Genomic DNA, 20394 nt, shown 5'->3' on the forward strand with positions numbered 1-20394 from the left:
TGACATCATTCATGACATCACTGATGACATCTCAAATGACATCACTGATGACATCACTGATGATGTCATCCATGTGATAAATTACCACATCTTCTCACACCCTAATAAACCTTTGATACACCGACTCAAAATTTAAGAGTTCCATTCTCAAAACCATACATACTGCAATACCAATAACTATATACCCACTTATTAACTCTTAGGTCTACATACACCTCCACTCATTCACCTGTACAGTCACTCATACTTACAGTCACTCCATACAAAACTCTCATATGCATTTATACACCTATATAGACACTCACACACTACCAATCATCCATAGAGGTACTCTCACAGCTACTCAGTCATGCAAATAATCACACTCCCATTTAATCACCTATGCGGTTATACACACTCATGTTCACTTACTCATAAAAATAGTATCACATTCTTACGCTCTTATAGAATCATTGATACAAGCACACACTCATCCATACAGTCACTCTCACAATCACACACTCTCACATCTACCCACTTATATACTCTTACACGCATATATACTGCCTTTCACATATGTAGTTAGTCACAAATGTACCACTGAGATATACCATTCAATCCCTAACACACCCATACATACACTCACTCAACCATACAGTCCATCACAGATGCACTCTTAAAACCATGCAGGCATAGAATCACCCACTCACACATCTATGCATAGAGTCACACACACCCTACCCACACAAACACTCAGGAACCCATACAGATACTGAGACAAGCAATCAATAACTCATATAGACACTTATATAGGTATTCACAAAACCATGCCGCCACTTATACACCAACATACAGACACATACAAACATTTACACAGTTTAGTCACTAGTCTGCAGTAAGATACATTTAATGACTCACTTATAGAGTAAATGTGTATGTACTTGTATAGCGCACTGCCACCCCCAACGGGGGTATCCTGGCGCTTTTACTCATACCGCTGTGGAACCCTTCCTGGCCTTTCCCTGTGAAATGTCCACTCCTGGGCACCCCCATGGTGAAGCCAGGCATCCCAGCGCTGCTGGGGCCGTTGTGGAGATTAAGCAAGCTATTGCCCAGAGTTGCAGCGTGGGACCCATGATTAGAATAGGCACCGAGGCGAGAATTAACAGGTCCGAGGAAATTGAATCCAAGACCCGCTGAGGCGGGGGATTGAACTCTGGTCCCGGGCCAGAACTCTGCATCAGGGTCTGCCGCTCTAACCATTGAGCCACACTTCTCCAAAGTCAGTTACGCACCACAGAAAATCATCCATTTACACACTTGTACACCCACTCATTCTTCAACAGGCCTTTCCATATATATATTAAACATATTAAAATTGTTCAGAAACACATACTCAATGGATGATGTCATCAGTGATGTCATTTGAGATGTCATCAGTGATGTCACTGACCATGTCATGAGTGATGTAATATGTGACGTCATCAGCAGTGGATTGCGGGCGCGCGTGTTATAGTTAGCTGAACTAACTATAACGGGGGAATTTCATTGGTTTTTTACAAGTGAAATGTCCAGCTAACTATAACATGTGTGAAACCTATGGTTTTTTCAGTGAATATATATATATATATATATATATATCTTTTCATGTGTAGGCTCGGCTTTGCTGGGAGTGTGCATTTCCCTCGTACTGCAGAGCCTCGCCGTCAATATCCAAACGTTTTTACCGTAGTAAAAAACGGGTCACAATCACGGGCACTCTATAATGCTTGACTTTATTATTTCATGCTCTTGTGAAGATCAATTCATGATGTCCCTACGCGTTTCAGTCTCGCAGAGACCTTGCTCATGCAATTACAGAGTCAGGCACATTTAAATAACATCATGTGCTAAGACCACTCAACCATGAGTATGAATTCTGGGAAATGTAGTGCGTCACATGTGCTAATGTACAAATTATCCAAAATTATACGTGACGTAAGGGGGTTATCTGGCTTTTGACTTTATAGTGTGCCATGATGTGAACTCTATAATGATTTCTAAGCATCCATTATTTTCAGCAATTGCTGAACCCCCACTTGACTCATCATGCCCTCTAGTGGGTCAATAGTGAGAGTGTACACAAATGAAAAGTGTTGTTTTAAAATTTACGGACAGTCTAAAGTCCTCTATAGAGAAATTCCTACCTTTGCAAGTTTTTCTTTGAGTCATTTTTTGAAAGATTTTTATACATTTTTTCAAACTGATTCAGACCGAATTGTGTTAGGGTTCGTAAGATAAATATGTGTCGGGAATCACTTTGTCTTAACTTGCGTGTTCTATTACCGCCTCTTTTACTTTGTTCGATCATTTCAATAGCATAGAATCTCATTTGTTTCCAATTACTTTCATGGTTAGATTCCATATGTTTTGCAATCGCCTTTTCACGATCTTTGTTTACAGTTGCTCTGACATGTTCTAGAATTCTTTTCTTCAGTTCACAAATGGTACAGCCCACATATTTAAGATTGCATGGGCACTCTATTACATAGACCACAAACTGGCTATTGCATGTGGTGTTTTGATTGATTGTCCATTTATTCTTTGAAGCCTTAGTAATTTGTTGTTTATTAATGTCAATGTGGCATACTTTACATGTATTGCAGTTGACTAAACTGGATTGATTTTACCAAGTTGTTTTGTTCTTCTTTCGAAAATGACTGTGCATCAAAGTATCCTTGAGATTTTTAGCTCTTCAGAAAGTTATGGTTGCCCATTACTATGGCTACTGTTGGATCTAGTTGTAAAATATTCCAATTCTTTCTCATAGTTTTATGAATTTATTTTCCCTCAACTGAAAAGGTAATGATCAGCCATATCACATTTGTTTGTTCATTGGTCTTTTTGTTGTGTTCCTTGTTTTTTAGCATATCAGTTCTAGGTTTTTGTTTGATTTTGATTACGCCAGCTCTAATTGCATTTTGTCTGTAACCTCTCCTCTCATATTAGCGGGGTGTTGTCTCGATATGTTTATCCATTTCTTCCTCTAGAGAGCATATTCTACGGATCCTTAGAAATTCTGAAATTTACCATATGGGATGCTATTTATCTGTGACGGTGGATTAAAGATGCCAGCATGTAATAATGCATTAGTTGCGGTCTTTTTTTTCTGAAGGGTAGTGTGGACTTTATTTTGCTCTATATATATTTCGGTGTCTAAGAAAGTAACTCTGTTTGCACTGATGTCATATGTAAATTTTAAGTTTGCTTTAGTTGTGTTGAGTATCATGAAGTATTTTGAGAATTCCTCCTCAGTGCCGTCCCAAATAATAAACAAATCATCTATGTATCATAACCACATGATGATCTTTCCCACATATTGATCTTTTTCTGGTGACCATGCAATCTGTTGTTCCCACCAGCCCATACTTAGACATGCATAGTTTGGGCTAAACGAGAATCTCTTCACAGCTCCTTTGATTTGTTGGTAGATTTCCTTTCCAAATAGAAATACCTTCTTTGTTAGACATAGTTTGATCATTTCTAACAGCATTTCATTATGGCTGAAGAATTGTATGATCCTTTTCCTACGAAAGTCTTCACATGCTCAAGGAATTTCCTGTAGATGTCATAGTAGTTCACTCGTGTCTTTAAGGTAAGAACTGTAGTCTTGAACATAAGTTGTTAGTACATAAACACCCAACCAAACCACTGGGAAGACCAATCATATCAGCTAAAGGTGCATTGTTAGAACCTATTGCAAATTATATTGATTTCTCTCTTACACCGTATGTTCAAGACCTCAGTTCTTACCTTAGAGACATGAGTGATCTACTACGACATCTACAGGAAAATCCTTGGACACAAACTTATAACACGAAGTGCAGTAGGTTGCAGACCAGTTGCCGACATCTCTAGCAAGACGTTAAAGGTGTGGCATCTGCTGTTTATCTGGCATCTAATAATAGTTATGCTGGAAATTTTTGTGGTTGTACTTGAGTCTGCCCCTGCTAGGTCTTTGTTATGTGATAAAAAATGGGATTCCTAGTCCTCTATGAAGTCATGTAGTGAATGTGTCTTTCAATATAGTGGTCTTTCAGTCTCAGTGGCTGTAATGAAAAAGTCAGATATCAGTGTGCAGTAAATACCGTATATCACTCCCTTTCTTTGCTCTGTTGCAAAGAAACACGAAAATAAGCATGATGTTGGTGAATTTTAAGGAGCAATGCCCAACCAGATATCGAAACAGTGCAACATTTGCAAATAACAGCAAAAATGAGAGCGGTGAAGGCTGAAGTACAAACTCAGATCAGCAAACCTTTTCATACAGCTGTCTGTAAATATGTTGCCCAATTTATTTAGAACTTTAGGGGTTCATTCTGGCTCGCGGAATGATGCTTCACACATCTGGAACCCAACATTGTTCCTGAGGTATCTGAATGAGCGAAGATGCAGACTTTACATTTCTGTATTTTGTTGGTAAGTATCTTTTATGGTAATGAACTTTAAATTGGCCGCCTTCTGCAGAGGAGTCCTCGCAAACTATAAAATGTCAAGAGCTCTGAGACCTAAAAGGGAGTGATTCTCTATCATGGACTAGAGTAGCGGGGAAAGAAGGCCGGAGAAGGAACACCAGCTGGGAAAGATGGTGCACCAGATAGTATATGTCCACATTAAGCAGATCAGAGGCAACCAGATGATACTGATTGCAATTTCATAATTTAAATGCAGGTCCAACTGTCTGCCCATACAAAGGATCTGATTTGGCCGTTCATTAATTGCAGATTGTTCTGAAAGACTGGGGACAGTAACATCCCAAAAACATAGTTATAACACAGTGTCACCACCATTTGTACCAAATGAAGCCTCTGCCAGAAAGACAGCTGTAGTCACCACCATCTGGCTACAATATTATTAGTCTTAGTAATCCGATCTGTTGTCGACCAAGACAAGAATCTTAGAAGGCACTAGGCAAAAAGGTACTGGTGAGGTTGAACAAATATGCAGGTGATTATTAACCTATAAGTCCAAGATAGAACAATATCAAGAACTTCAAAGAGGCAAAAAAATTTAAGAAGGAAGAATATAAGTGTACTCAATTTGTCATAAGGAGTGAAAGGGGGAGATATAAGGCATTTGCAATGAACTTCCTTAGACAGGTTATATTTAAAGGCAGACTAGACACCAGTGTGGTTTAAGCAATACTAGGTACACTGAGACTCCTTTACGTTAAACCCGAACAGTAAGGAGCTCTGAAAAATATTAGTAAACGTTTTACAGAACAGATATTACCACCTGCCCTTAAAACAGAATCATTGATGTATAACAATTGTTTATTTGCTGTAAAATCTCATATTTGAGTACCCATACATAAAAGGCAGTGGGCTCTGGTACAAAGACTCGATGTTCTTCCGAAAATGCGGGCTAAGGTCTAGTTAAGTTTCAAATAGTTTAATCATAATTATGATAAACAAATACCAGATAAGGCACATAATCGGCGGTATAGGAAAATGTGGCATTTATAGAATATTGAGTATGTTAAGAGGTCAGGGAAGTAATGAGCTCGAATTGACACTGAGCGCCTGATTCACAAAGATATACATACACTTTTGTGTATGTCTGATATTTTTTGGGGTATTCACAAACTTCAAGTTTATTTTACTGATAGTAATTTTGCGACTGGGAAGACTGCAGTTGGGGCGGTGAACTCTGCATATATAAAGATAGAAGAGGTCTCTCTTTTTAAGTGTAGAGACTCAGCCAAGAGTTCGGAGTTTCTGCAGTGGTAAAATTAATATTAGTAAAATTAAACTCATAGTTTGTGAATTTAAAAAAAATTGTAAACTTACACAAAAGTGGAAGTTTACTTTTGTGAATCAGGTTCCCGGTGTAGTTCCAGAAATAGGGATGAAGGGTTCGCTTGGTGGGGGGGAGGGTGGGGAGTTTCGCCTTAGGGACCTTCTAAGTGTTTCAGCACAATATCAGACTACCCATTGCGTCACAAAACATAAAATAAGTAAAAACAGTCTGATAATCATCAGCTATGCCCAGGAGAATGCCCTGAGCGTGTAAGTATGTGATGGAAGTTATGCTTATGCAAGCAGGATGTCTTTTGAAACCCTTTGTAAATGACTACAAAAATAGAAACGGAGGCCTGAGAGGGACAGTAGACTTCAATCACTGTCTTCGCTGACCATTCCATAGCAACTGGAAGTAGGAGAGTGGGGGATGCGCTAAGGCACCCCCATAATAACTATGCCTGACATCAGAAGTTAATGAATAATAAACAGGCTTTTGAATTTTGTTTTAGTCTTGTCACATTTGCTGTGTATTCAAAGACAGAGGTTGGAGTAGAGTGTTGTGATGTGGTGTAGCATGAATTGGCATAGAGTGGAGTGGCGTAGAGTGGAGTAAGCATAGTATGGTAGTTTACTGTCATTACAACGAACATATTTTCTGTTCAAATTACCATTACAGTTGCGCAGACAAAGTTTAACTGATAAAACTATACAGCACACAAATGATAATGTGCGGAAATCAGAATCACCTTGAGTATTGATTTGTTTGGATTCTAATTAATTATTTGTTTCCACCACACTTCAGAATAACAGAAAAATTACTTAATTTGTGCTTTCCTAATCCTGATATATTCTGAAATATGTGTACAGTTCATTTACCTGCATTTACATTTTATTGTGTACTATGAAAAAATAACTTCCTACATTCTTTTAACATTCCTATATCCAGCAAGGTTGTCACATAAATCCTTTCACTTTGCAGTCAGAGAAATAAAGTGAACACCAAAGTCCCTGGAAGACAGAGCCTAACATTCGACTTCTGTCTTTGAATGTATAGCAAATGCAACAAGAACAAAACTTATAGTGCAGTTTGCAGAAAGCGAGCACTTGTGGACGACTACACTAAGCAGGCTATGATCCACGGGAGGAATTAACTCAAGCTGGACAGCCTAAATAAAACAAATGAATCCAGCAAATATAAAGCAATTGTGACTTGCAAAACACAAAGCCAATGGTAAGCAATACGTGGAATCTATTCCAAGGGAAGCTTTCAGAATGGCCCCAAGAATTCCTAAGCAACCCAGACATCTGTGCTTTGTAGTATGCTTCAACCTAAAAATCCCAGGCAAAAATGGGAGGAGGTTTACCACCCCAGAAATAAGTCCATGCCAAAGCTATGTAGAAGAGACAACGCCAACTGAGTCAGCAGAGAAATAGGAATATCCTTATTTTTCTGTCGGCTCAAATAGAATAATCTAGTCTGGATTCCACCTTGGTGAAGAAGTGAGCCAAAACATAAACAAAATTGCAGTTTCTTGAACTTGTAAACAGAGAATCATGCAACCACAATACTTTTGAATAGATTTGTGCTCTCAAATGTAAAAAATATACAGCTACGACACCTGTACTGTTTCCACCATAACAAACTTGCTAATATAATCAGCATTCCCAGCACTAGACAAACATCTTGCTATTTTTATTAGGCACTTACGTAGAGTATAACCTGCCATTAGTACTGGCTGATTTCTGACACATGAGAATTTTACTTGGATAAGGATCTGGGACCCGATGCTTCTGTAATTGACCACAAGCCACAGTAGGCGGGGGAAGAGGGGAGGTAGTGGATTATTAGTGGCACATTCATGGTAACAGAGCCTGTGTGATTCTGTATCAGCAACAATGACAGCTCAATGTTTGCTTGGGAATTAAATTTCTAGGATGGGTGTGCATGGAAACATGCGTTCTTTCAAGTAGGAAGCATTCCCTTTGACAGCCATCATTCTCACAGATAAAAAAAGTAAATGGGCTATCAACTGGCCATTAATGATGATGCTGCCCGATGTAAGAATACAAATTTGCAATCTAGTTAAAAGCTGGACATCCTAAACCAAAAAACAAATAGAACACCAGCAGGTGATCTTAAAAGCATGGGCGCACCAAGCAAAGATTAAAATCTCCAATGGCGGGATTCAGATCAATAACTTCACAAGAAGGTGATGCTATTCCTGTAATCAGTGGTGAGGATGTGGCAGACTTCCCCGCACTGTAAAAAAAAAAAGAAGCTTAGCCACGCCACTGTCAATGTACTTAAAAGGCATTGCATCACCTAGTTAACAAGGCAAACTGCTTTTTTCACTGAAATCTATTTTAGGTTTATGAAAGAGTGAAAGTGCAAACGCAAACCTGATGGCAATGTACAGAAATACCACTTCCTTTTGAAAAACTAAAATTACAGATTTAGACTTTTTTTGTGTTGACAATAGACACCTATATAGGAATATACTAATAAGGCCTGGCAACTCTCAAGTGCAGTGGAAGTTTCAGCCTGGATAGTCAGACTGCTCCCTTCCGTTAGGTTGAACGGGGGTGCAACATATTTACAGGCGCACTCTAATTATCTCTAAGAATCTCTATGAATGAAAACACCAATACTAAAATGTAAAAGTAACACACTGAATTTGATATGAAACCCTCCCAGAAATACAAACCGGCAAGACTGGAAATGTGCTTGCTGTAGAAACAAGAACTGTCAAAATCAGATTTTTTTCAAATTTCAACAGTGAGTGAGAAAATGATTTTTAACAAAAAAAAACATATTTGGTTTATGTAACATTCTCGCACAGTACCTGATGTCCTGTACAATCGGTGAAACTTGCTTTCTATTGTGGGTCTGTGATTCTGGGACTTTGCATTTTGTATCTTGCATGTTGTATGTCGCAGAGCGTGCATATGGGGCTGTATAACCCAGGCTGTCTTTTAGATTTATGAATCTGCGGGCGTCCCTAGTGCAGCAAATATTCTGGGTCCTACATTAGATTTTTGCAACCTGAGCTGAATATCACGCAGTACGCATCTTTACTCTGTTTCCTGCACCGAGCCCTGGGAATGCGAATTCCACTTCCCCATTTGGTGCTAGGAGTTCTGACTGAAAACAAAAAGAAATAGTGAATTAATATTATGCATATCCTTATGTGATGTTTAGTCCCATCTCCGTTAATACATGTCCTACGTTCAGTGCCCTTTGTTTTGCTTCCTACAAGTCTACCCAGCTTGCTCTAGTCTCTGGGGTTCAGAATTTCTTTAAATTGGGCAACAGCAAATGTTATGTTATGTTACAGTCTCTTCTATAGCGCACAGATGCCCCAGCCAAGGGGCGTCCCGGCGCTTAAAAAAGGTCGCAGCACTACAACACTCTGTACAGCCAGGGGGACCCAGTCGGAAAACTAAGCTACATGGGGAAACAGATACGTTTTAATAGCCCTCCTAAACTTAAAAAGTTCATCAATTTCGCGAATGTTAGGGGGGAGTGTGTTCCAAAGTCTAGCAGCTAGTACCCGGAAAGACCGTCCCCCAGCTCTAGAAAGCCTAAACCGTGGAACCACCACAAGATTTTGGCCTGAAGATCTTAAGGAGCGCACAGGCACATAAGGTACCAGAAGATTGGCAAGAATCGGGGGTGAGGCCCACTTGAGAATCTTGAAGGAAAGACACAGAGTCTTAAAAGAAATCCTCTGTGCTATCGGTAGCCAGTGCAAAGAACGGATAGTACTTTCCGCAGAGCAGAACCTCGGTAAACCTACCAGTGCTCTGGCTGCGGCGTTCTGAATACGTTGCATCCGAACAATCTCAGCCTGATTGGCCCCCAGCAGGAGCGAGCTGGCATAATCAAGCCGCGATAAGATGGACGCCTGTATGACTAGCTGTCTAGTCGGAGCGTCAAAAAATCGCAGGATAGGCCTCAGCCCACGTAAGATGCCGAAGCAAGTAGCCACCACTTTTTTAGTGTGAGTGCTGAAACCTAAAACTGGGTCCAGCCAGACCCCCAAGTTTTTTACCTCTGAAACTGGGATAGGAGTAATACCCAATTCAGGAGGCCACCACATGTCACCCCAAAGATCTGCTTGCTTACCAACGATCATAACCTCCGTTTTTTTAGCATTTAACTGGAGACAGTTGGTATTCATCCAGCTAGCTACCTCCAACAGACCATCCCGGAATCTGGGGGCATCCAGGTCGGTATCTCCGTTGAGTACAACTGCCAGCTGCGTGTCGTCAGCATAGGAGACCATAGTTATGCCCCACTGTTTGACGACCGCAGCTAGCGGTCTCACATAAAGATTAAATAATGTGGGACTCAACGCCGATCCCTGAGGAACACCCATATCCAGTGGGTAGGACTTGGACTCAAACGGTGGGATCGACACCTTAAACGATCGTTCAGTAAGGAACGAGCGGAACCAATCGAGAGCAGTGTCCGTAACACCTGCCTCCCGTAGCCTCTGAAGAAGGATCCCATGCGAAACCGTATCAAACGCGGCACTAAGATCAAGTAATATCAGTGCCGCAGTCTGACCAGAATCGAGAACGGAGTGGAGGTGTTCCGTCATAGAGAGCAAAGCTGTCTCAGTGCAATGACCAGCACGGAAGCCATTCTGGGAAGAATCCAGAATGCCGTTCTCAGCAAGATGTTCAGACAACACCCCGTTCACACGGGACTCAACTAGCTTCGCGACCCAGGGGAGGAGGGAAATCGGACGATAGCTCTCGAGTTTTAAAGGATCCAGCGTAGATTTTTTCAAAATCGGTGTTACAACGGCTTGTTTCCATTTAGTTGGAACAACACCTGAAGCAAGAGACAGATTTATAAGGTGACACACTGGGGGGAGACAAATAGCAGCAGAATCTCTGAACTGAGCTGGCATCATAGGATCCCTAGGAGAGCCAGATTTTATCCTACCAACCAGCCTCAGAAAAGTCTTCATCGGCAGACTAGGGAATGAGGCTAAAGACTCACCAACAATCAATATACGGCCAGGAGATTCGGCTGCTACTCCTGTTGAAGGAAAGGTACGGTAAATAGCCTGAACCTTTTCAAGAAAAAAAGTGGCCAAGTCTTCACAATGAGCCACTGAACAAATTTCCGTCACAGTGGCTCTTGTAGCCGTCAGGTCCTTTAGGACCTTAAAAATTAATTTAGACGGATTAAGGCTAGTTTTAAATTCCTGTGCGTAAAAAGCCGCACGTGCTCTACACACAGCTCTGTGATAGTATTTAACTTTAGCCAAATACAGAGATTTTTTCCTAGACTCGTAAGATTTTCGCCAATCTCTTTCTGCCTGTTTACAGGCTTTTTTTAACAGTACCAAAGAACTATCATACCATGGACTATGTGCTCTAGGGCGACATTTTGTAGATACTATAGGAATCAAAACATCCAGAGCCCGGGAAACCCAGTCACAAAAGAGGTCATATCCGGTCTCAACATTAGAGAAGGAACCCATAGGATTAACCTCCAGCAAACGGTGAGAGTCCTCCAATTTAAGATTCTTCCAATGACGTTTGAACAGCACTCTATCAAGAGATGTAAACGGATGTCCGTTAATCAAACAGGAAGATTTGACTAGGAAATGGTCAGACCACGCCACTGGACAGGGCCTAGCCACCTTAATCCCCGTCAGATTAGTGAATACAGGGTCCAGAATGTGACCCCCCACATGAGTGGAGGAAGTCACCAGTTGAGTAATCTGAAGAGCCTCTAAATCGGCCAGAATGCCACTAATGGCCGGGGAATGGTCAGAATCAAAATGGAGGTTAAGATCTCCAAGAATGTTAAAATTAGCACATCCCAATGCCATAGTACTGACACAATCCGGGAGAGCCTTTCTAAACGCAATATCACAACCAGGAGGCTGGTAAATTAGAAGGCCAGAAAAGGAAATCTGATGAGTAATAGAAATACGAAAAAACGCACTCTCACATCCTGGGAGCGTAACTACCCTTCATTCGCAAGGGTAGCAGGACTTTACAGCCATCGCAATGCCACCACCCCTAGAAGGTCGATTATGCATGTAGATAGAATAATCTGGGGGAAGAGCAAGATTCACAACAGCCGTGTCCACATCCTGTAACCAGGTTTCCGTCATGAAAAGCACATCCGGCGTCTCATCCGTAAGATCTCATGAATTTCAGAGTGATGTCTCACCAGGGATCTAACGTTATGACTCCAGAAGGAAAACATTTGTGTGACCGAAGGTCAATTGTGAGAGAACTTAACAGGCCTAGCCTCCATCAGGGATGAGATTAAAGTGGGGGCCTCAAGTGACCACATCCCGCAAGCACAGATATACTTGCCACAAAGAGGGCTAACAGGCTCACGGGTGCAGACATGGACCGACTGTTCAATAGTCAATAACTCAATCCTAGTGTACCGACGTACCGGAGTCATCGCGCATTACAAGGGATTCCCACCCGCACACAGAGTATCCCCGAGCCTCGCGCCTCCTCAGCGCTGACGGGCGCAGACGGGCAGGACTCTGTCACAAAGAAGAAGCTGCTGGGGTGAATACACAATCCAGTGAAGGAGTGTTTCACAAGCAGGTGGTGGGGAATTCACAAGCAGTATGCAACCGTAGACGATCTTCAAGACCAAGAGAGAGTGCAGGGGCAATCTCACTTGGAAAACAAGTGAAACAAGAAATAATGGGCGGTGGTTGCTGGTGGGTGGGGAAGGCACAGGGAGATCAAATGAACTGGGAGTAGCGCCGTGCAGTGAAGGTGAACTCAAATTTGAACACTCACTGAAGACACAAGCAGTGTAGTAGTCCTAAAGCAGGAAGCAATTATAACCATTGCAAAGCAAAACCAGCCCCAAAAGGTTAAACAAGAGGGAGGGGTTAGGTGCCCGGAACAGGCTCCCTCCGAATGCATCTGACATTTGATCTTGCAGGAAACAAAGAAATGGCATGTGTTTGTAAACGTCGGCAATCAGCTGGTGCAGGTGGAAAAAATAGTGAGCCGAAAATAAATTAAATACCCAGAAGAGTAACACCATATGTAATAGGGCCAGTGTCCATGGGAGGGGTCAAAGCAACAAAAGGTGGGACAAATCTAACCAAATCACCATTTTAAAGCAAGGATTTACGAACGGCACACAAAAGAACGAATGGAAAAAGATAGGCATAGTCGAAGCCCACAGAGTAGATATTTAGCATGTCTTGAAGAGGGAGCGCATGCGCTGCCTAGGCAAGACCTAAAAATGTAATACTCCGAGTCCTCAATCATCTTGTGCTAAGCCAACTAAATTTACATACATTGAATGCACCATATTGAGGAAAACTAAAGATCCATCATTTTCAGGATGTGCATTTATGGTAGCCTTTCTCTACGATACCAAATGGAGGGTAACAGTTCCAACCGTAGGGGTGATGCAAGTCACCCACTCACCGTAACAAAAGAGAGATAAGAGGGAAATATGAAGAGGTGAAAGAAAAGTCCTAGGTATCGGACCCACTAGTAAGAGGCAACCATGATCTCTTGTCTCTTGTTGCCCTCACACACCCCGAAGGATATCATGCTTCATCACCGGGCATTTGCTCCTCGTCGGGCCGGCACTGCAATGCCCTACGGGTAACCCGAAGGGTCTCTTTGTCGGAGATCTTTTGTTAGAACCGCCATCAGATGAGCGCGGGTGTTTGGGGGGAGTCCTATTTGAAGGCTGAGATGGTGTGTGCAAGTTAAAACTGGCTAAGGGTAACCAAATTGCTGTGATTTATTATGAAGGTACCCTTATCAGAATAAAAGACCCCAAAAGTTGTGAGTTACTCCTGCAGGGGTAATGTGCCCAAGTAACTAAAAGGTCAACATGTTTCACGCCTCACTGGTCAAAAAGATCTGTGGCGCTTCGTCAGGACCAAAAGAAACGTGGTGTGACAATGAAAGTGAGTGGAGGGGTCAAGGACCCAATGAATCAGGGTGGGCCAAGTCTGTGACTAGCTACTGCGAGACTAAAGCTAAAATAGTTAAGCCGCTCCTGAAAGAGCCAAAAGGTATGCAGGAATTCACTCCATTGGCTAGTGCGTAATGTGTCATGCACCTTAACGGGAGTTTCCGTTGGTGTACTGGCTCTCAGCACCTACCCGCCATCATGTCTGCCTGCATATTGTATGGTTGTGGTAGGGGCATCCAAGATATAGTGACGGGGCTGGTAATTGAGGGAGGTACCTCGTTCTGGAATGCCCAGTCATGTCTGTCTAAGCTGCGCCTGTGTCAGAAGGGAGCAGCCAAATCACTGAGCATTGCACATATATGGGAGAGTGGTGGCGTCTAGCGCTGTTCGGCCCTACGGTCATATATAAAGCAGAGGTGCTACCAGGTGGTATCGGTACCCCATCCCTTGTTGCTACAGGCACATCTCCATGTATTAATGTTTTTATACTCCTCAAAACTTTAATTGTTCTTAACTAATTTCTTTAATGTCCTTTACAAAGTATTTCGCCCGATTCTCCAGTACAACACTTCCTTGTTGTTGTTTAAGCCACCAATTGCTACACAACTCTCTAGGACACAACCGACCTACAGCGCAACACCTCTATGGTGTCAGACAACTCCTTACAGCAGCTAACCCCTCCTTTACAATCCAACTTGTTTTCAGCTCTGAGCCCAGTACGGCTTATTAAAAGCACTATAATCACAAATAAAATCTTGTCTGCTCCACTAAAAGAAACTATAGATCCCCATTCAAGCAAAAGTGTATTCACACATTCTGAGAAAAATCCCAACCAGTGCAATTTCACCTAAAAATCCTTACGATTACTCTCCATACACTTAGAGAAAAATCCCAATGATTTATACTTCACATTTCTCACAAAGTTCCCTTCGTTGGTGGTACTGCAGATGACTTCTTATGTACAGCACCTTCGAAACACAGCAGATAAACTTACTCTGCGTATGCCACACTGAGACTACCCTTAAGTGTATTTCCAGTGATCTTAGGCCACTTCGGACCTGAGAACAACTTCAACTCAACAACAACTTATTCAGCATTAAACACTAAAAACATCACTCTACCTATTATCGCTAGTTACACATTTTAAGCAACAATATCGCATAACCATATTAATACTCACACCACTTGTCTCATTGTGTTATCTTTCTTCAGGACTGGCATTTGGTCACATTTCACTGAACTTGGGTTTTGGGTAAATCTATAAGGATCCCTTATATCCCAGGTTTGTCAGACAGTGAAACCATCCAACACACTACCAGAAAAACTGGTGTAGCGTTGGCGTGCTGGGCCTGAGTTTTTTAGAATTTAACTATTTAATTCTTACTTCATTTAACCTCTTGCTACCTGTCAAACTTCCTTGGTCCTTGGATGGATCTTGTTCTGTGCTGAAAGGAACTGGAATACTCTGAGGATAAGAATTTTCGAATGACAACTAGGAATAAGATAATTGCTCTATTCAAAGTTTATTCTCATAACATTCAGAAACCTAATTTTATCAACCAAAGAGGAACATTATTCAAGTGATTTACCAACAAGGAAATAGTGAGTCAGGGTCAGCAGATTTTAGATTAAATATAAAAGTTTTAGTATTACATGTTCAGGGGTAAAGAACATTAAATTACACAAATTTCTATCCTAAACTCTTAACTAACGCTAGATTTAATAAGTAAAACCACAGTGCGGGTTCCAAGGATGACAGTGAATTGAATCTTCCTCAGTGTAGGGAGATCATGGATGTATATAGCATATAGTTCAGTAGGAAATCGGTTGAGCCTCATACAAACCCTTAGGAAAATTCAGTGAGTTCCAAATGACCAGTTCCAGTTCGATAAGACAGTTATCTGTCTCAATCCATCACTGTCACATTAAAGTCACAGCTGCATGATGCGAACCTTCCAGCATAAGAGTTCCACTACGCTAGCATGCCAGCCGGCAGCCAGTTGGAGTTTGATAGGATGAGATGATTTAGTAGGTAGGAAGTATATAAAACTGGAAGAATTAAGTAATCCAAATCACGTAATTTCCTTTGAATCATTGTATGTTCAGTCATATGAACAATGTGACACTTAGAAAGTAAGCGAATTCATGCTCTTATATTTCCGTCTGTTTGTTCTCAATCATCTGTTCTAGCATGTATCAGTTTTGTTTCACATTTCGAGCACAGGCTGTAAATGTCAAAGGAAGCAATCGATAGAACACAAGTGGCAACTTTGTTAAAAGTTCCCATAGGCTTCAGACTATTTAGTTCATAAGTTCACGTTTGAATAAGAAAAGAAACAAGATTTGAGACCTACATGAAAAACGGCTTATTCACAATACTAAAATATGAATCTCGCATTACATAGCACGAGGTATTAATCTCCTAAATTAATTCTTTCATAAATGTTTCCAACAAATCATAATTAATTCATGTAAGTATAAATTACTCATATATTTTTATTATCACTATTTCACACATATAAAACATCTAAGTCTTCTTTGTTATTAAGGAAAGATTCACAAAATACAGCTTTAGCTAAAACTCGTGCAGCACCTACTTTTCTTTTGTCATTTTCAGTTCATGTTATACATGAAATACTATTTATTTCTGACATAAAAAACGTTATCTTTTGCGCATGAAATGTCTTTGTCATTATTATCAAATTATTAGTCATGTTAAATGTCATTAAATGTTTTAATGATTCACATCTATTAAGTAAATGTAATATAACATGAGTTTCTTTTTAGCATTCTGTATGCTTCTAGGATGCATTTCTTGTTGTTTTCCAGGAACGTGGAATCTAGTACACGTTCGTCACCATTTATATAAAGAAAAGTGTCACAAATCGTTACTTTCAAAATTGATGCAAGTTTGTAAAAAGAATACTTCTGCTCTATCAATAGAAACGGTACCTCCTCTGCTTAAAGCACCCTAGGCATGGCTTTGAAAATTCAATGAACATTATAAAGAATCAGTTCTGTGTGTAGGTTGAATAACAGCATTTAGGTTTGCATCTCACATTTTCAAAACCTTCCTACCATGAACTTTCAAAGCTTGTGTAAATTGAATAAACCACTGGGTGTCAGTGTTCCACTATACAAATTTCTCTGTAAATTTTTTCTTTCTATGTAACGTCATGGAGCTTAAAACTAATCAGATATTGCAATCAAATGCAGATGTTTCAGATTTTGAACTCTTCCTTGTCACCACCGTAATTATTTACCGGATCATTCAAAAGGAATTGTTTTCGTCAAAATTAATCGATCATTCACCTCTAATATTAGCCACATTTTGCAGGATTTATGAATAATAAAGGTCAAATGTAAGGCAAAAACATTAGAAAGGAAATTAATTTGACAGAGTGCACGCGCATTATTCTAAATAAAGGTCCTAAGTCGGAGGATTCAAAATTGTGTACAATTTCTGGGTTACATCCTGGTAGAGCTCTGCACTGAGCAGACACAGGAAGCGTCAATCACAAGACTATTTGCTCATTTAAGTCAAACTTATATGTGCAATTAGCCTTTTTTACACGTGTAAAACGAGTTTTGTAATTCATAGAACTTGCAAAATGGTTTACTCAAACTGAGGTGTTTGTATGAGTAAATTACTACTTGTAGGAGAGGAGAAGGTGTTCACGGGCTCTGAGATTTTTATAGCATCCACAAAAGTATACATTTGTTTTGTCAGGTGGAAATCTGTGCCTTTGAGACCCAGGGCACCTGTTGGTGCCAGTTTGCTATTCTTTTTTTAAATCACTCCAAAGAAAATGTTTTGTTCCCTATTCCAATCAACCTCACTCAGGGTTCAAGCATTCTTTGTCGAGGCAGTTCTTAGCTGGAAACATCCCATGGCTGAAATGAGAACAGCGTAAATAGCTTTGTCATGAAAATAAGAATTAAAAACAGGTTGTCTCTGCAGCAGCCAATATGTACTAAGAGAACATGCATTATAAATATCACATCATGCAGGATTTCGTGCAAAAAGCACTACAATCCGCATAGTATGTCCCATTTTGTAGGGAAAAATTCTAATTGTAGGTGACTAATGCACCCAATGGTTTCTGAACCCCGGTGTAGTGTATCATCTCATCCCTCTCCCGCACACTTGTAATCAGAGCATTCGAAGTTAAGCTCAAAATGAGTCTGTGGTCTAGTCAGTGGCTGCTGTCAGCTATGTGGACTGTGGGGGTGGGCAAACCGCCGAGTGGAGAGGGGGAGGGATAGAACTTAGAAGAGAGTGCAGGAGGAAAAGAAAAAAGAAAAAAATCACCTATCTAGCTTGCACTTCCTTGCTCTTCCCGAATTTCTTCTCCACTCCAGCATGGGCCAAGCCAACTCCCTTAACCAATCCTGGCGCTGCTCTCATCCTGTGAGAGCAGCTCCAGGATTGACTGGACTCTCCTTCAGCACCTGTAGGCTTGTGCTTGTTCTCCACCCAGCTGTCTAAGACAGCTAGATGGAGAGCTTCAAAGTGCGCATGTCACTTTGGCCAGTGCAAGAAAGCCAGCCAAAGTGACATGCGCATTTTGGAGCATCCAGTCATCCACTGTTCCTGTCCTCTGCTACCAGTCGGCAGCAGAAGACATGCCCCCATGTCACTGGGCTCGGACTGCTGCAGTGCGGTGAATGCACACGTCATAAAAATAAAATGGCAATGAAATCTTTTCAACTGCATTTTATTTGTCCTATGAGGTTCACAGCGGACGGGGAGGCGATGCTCTCCCGCCCAAGTGAAGAGACTGCCACTGGGTCTAGTCCAGTGTATATTCTTTAATACCGGTAAGCAGATGATACAATGGCATTGGTTAAGCTCAATAAATGGTTTTAAAATACACCATCGCATAATACACACCCATTAACACAGTACATTACATTAAACAACCACACAACACCACTTCACAACACTAAAGCAAAATCATAGCAGCTAGATGTTTCTGTCAACTTGAAGTGGTACCTTTCAGAATCATTTCAAATTGCAGTTTTGAAGACAAAACACTGAGGTACTCCTTAGATCTCTTTCTGCAGTGGCCACAGTTCTTTAATCTGTCGATAAACCAGACAACAAGACAAAGAGTCAGGAGCAAATAACACACAACTAGCAACCTGTTATGTCCATGAATGATCTTATTTAAAATATTTTGAAACGTATTAGTTTCCAAACTTAAGAAAACAAAGTTCAGTCAACTCTTGACATTTTAACACAATCAGTTAAAGACATGTATTTTTTTTTAAAACAATCTCTAAAAAGTAGAAGAGCCACAAACAAAGGGGGCTGTGCGGAAAGCTGATCCTGGGTGCACGGATGCAGAATAGGTACCACTACATTCTTCATCAGTTTCCTCTTTAGACTGAAATGCACAGATGTATTCCTATATCACAAGTCCTTAAAGCAGTGGTACCTAAACGTTTTAGAACCACAACCTAATTTTTAGAACAGCAAACCTTTGTGACCCATGTAGCTTTAATGAACATGATGCGGGCGACTTATTGTAACTGAAGCATTGTCATTTACAGAAAGCACATTTTCCATTCAAATAGCCAGGAAATTTGCACAGACATACAGTTCTACTAGCAAACCTAATTTGCACACACATGATGATGTGTGGAAATTTGGTTTCAGTAAATATTTATAATTTCTGCATCACCAAGTAAAGTGTCTTGATATGTTTTGATCCCATTAAAATAGTTGTTTGCATCACACTTTAGAACTACCAAAAAATGTGCTTAATTTTTGCTTTCAGATGGATGACCCACCAATTTGCGACTCGCAAATTGCATTGCATTTGCGACTCACAATTTGCGACTAGCAAATTGGGATGTATAACAGTGCCTTAGACACTGTTAGTGATTCCTAATGGGGTCGCAAATTGCAAGCCTCATGAATATTAATGAGGCTGTCACAATTTGCGACCCCATTAGGAATGGCGAGCTCTCCCAGGGATGGTGGCCTGCTGGGGTCAGCAGACCACCATGTCTGGGACTGCTTTTAAATTGACCTTTTTCTTTTTAAATGCAGCCCGTTTTCCTAAAGGAAAACGGGCTGCATTTAAAAAAGAAAAATGAAACTTTTCAGTTTCATTTTTTTAAGGGCAGGCAGTGGTCCTGCTTTTAAACATATTTTCTCACATACTCACAGAGGAGAAGGGGTCCTCTGGGGACCCTTTCCTGTTTGCGAGTGGTTTACCACCTACTTGAAGTAGGTGATAAACTGCGAGTGTTTGGCAGCCGTAAATGCGGTCACAAAACAATTGTACAGGGCATGGTGACTCTCTATTAGGAAGGGACGCCCCTTCCTAATAGCGGGAGTCACAAATGCTATTTTGCGAGTCAGTGTCTCGCAAAATAGAATTTGTACATGCCATTACCCTTTTTTGCGATCGCAAACTAGAGGATCTCCCGTTTGCAGCTGCAAGAAAGGTTCGTACATCTGTCCCTTAACTGCTTAACCCCTTCGATGCTGCGCAGATTCCGCCGCTGTGCTGGCGGAATCTTGCGCGGGCGTGGTCATGACGGAATGGTTCCGTCATGAGCACAGCTCAACCGTGGGTCATGACGGAACCATTCCGTCATGAGCACCGAAGGGGTTAATGTGTACAGTTCATTTACAGGTATTTACATTTTGTTGTGTTATAAAAAATGACCCTCTACAGC

At 41.0% G+C, this 20394-nt stretch overlaps 1 protein-coding gene across 5 annotated transcripts in view; it reads left to right on the top strand.

Moving 5' to 3' along the window:
* MAPK10 (mitogen-activated protein kinase 10) overlaps positions 1-20394 on the top strand; it is a 948252-nt gene that overhangs the window by 857312 nt on the left and 70546 nt on the right. The gene's annotated exons all lie outside the window — the stretch shown is intronic.

This window comes from Triturus cristatus, chromosome 2_1, assembly GCF_964204655.1.
Source record: "Triturus cristatus chromosome 2_1, aTriCri1.1, whole genome shotgun sequence".
Lineage (NCBI taxonomy): Eukaryota > Metazoa > Chordata > Amphibia > Caudata > Salamandridae > Triturus > Triturus cristatus.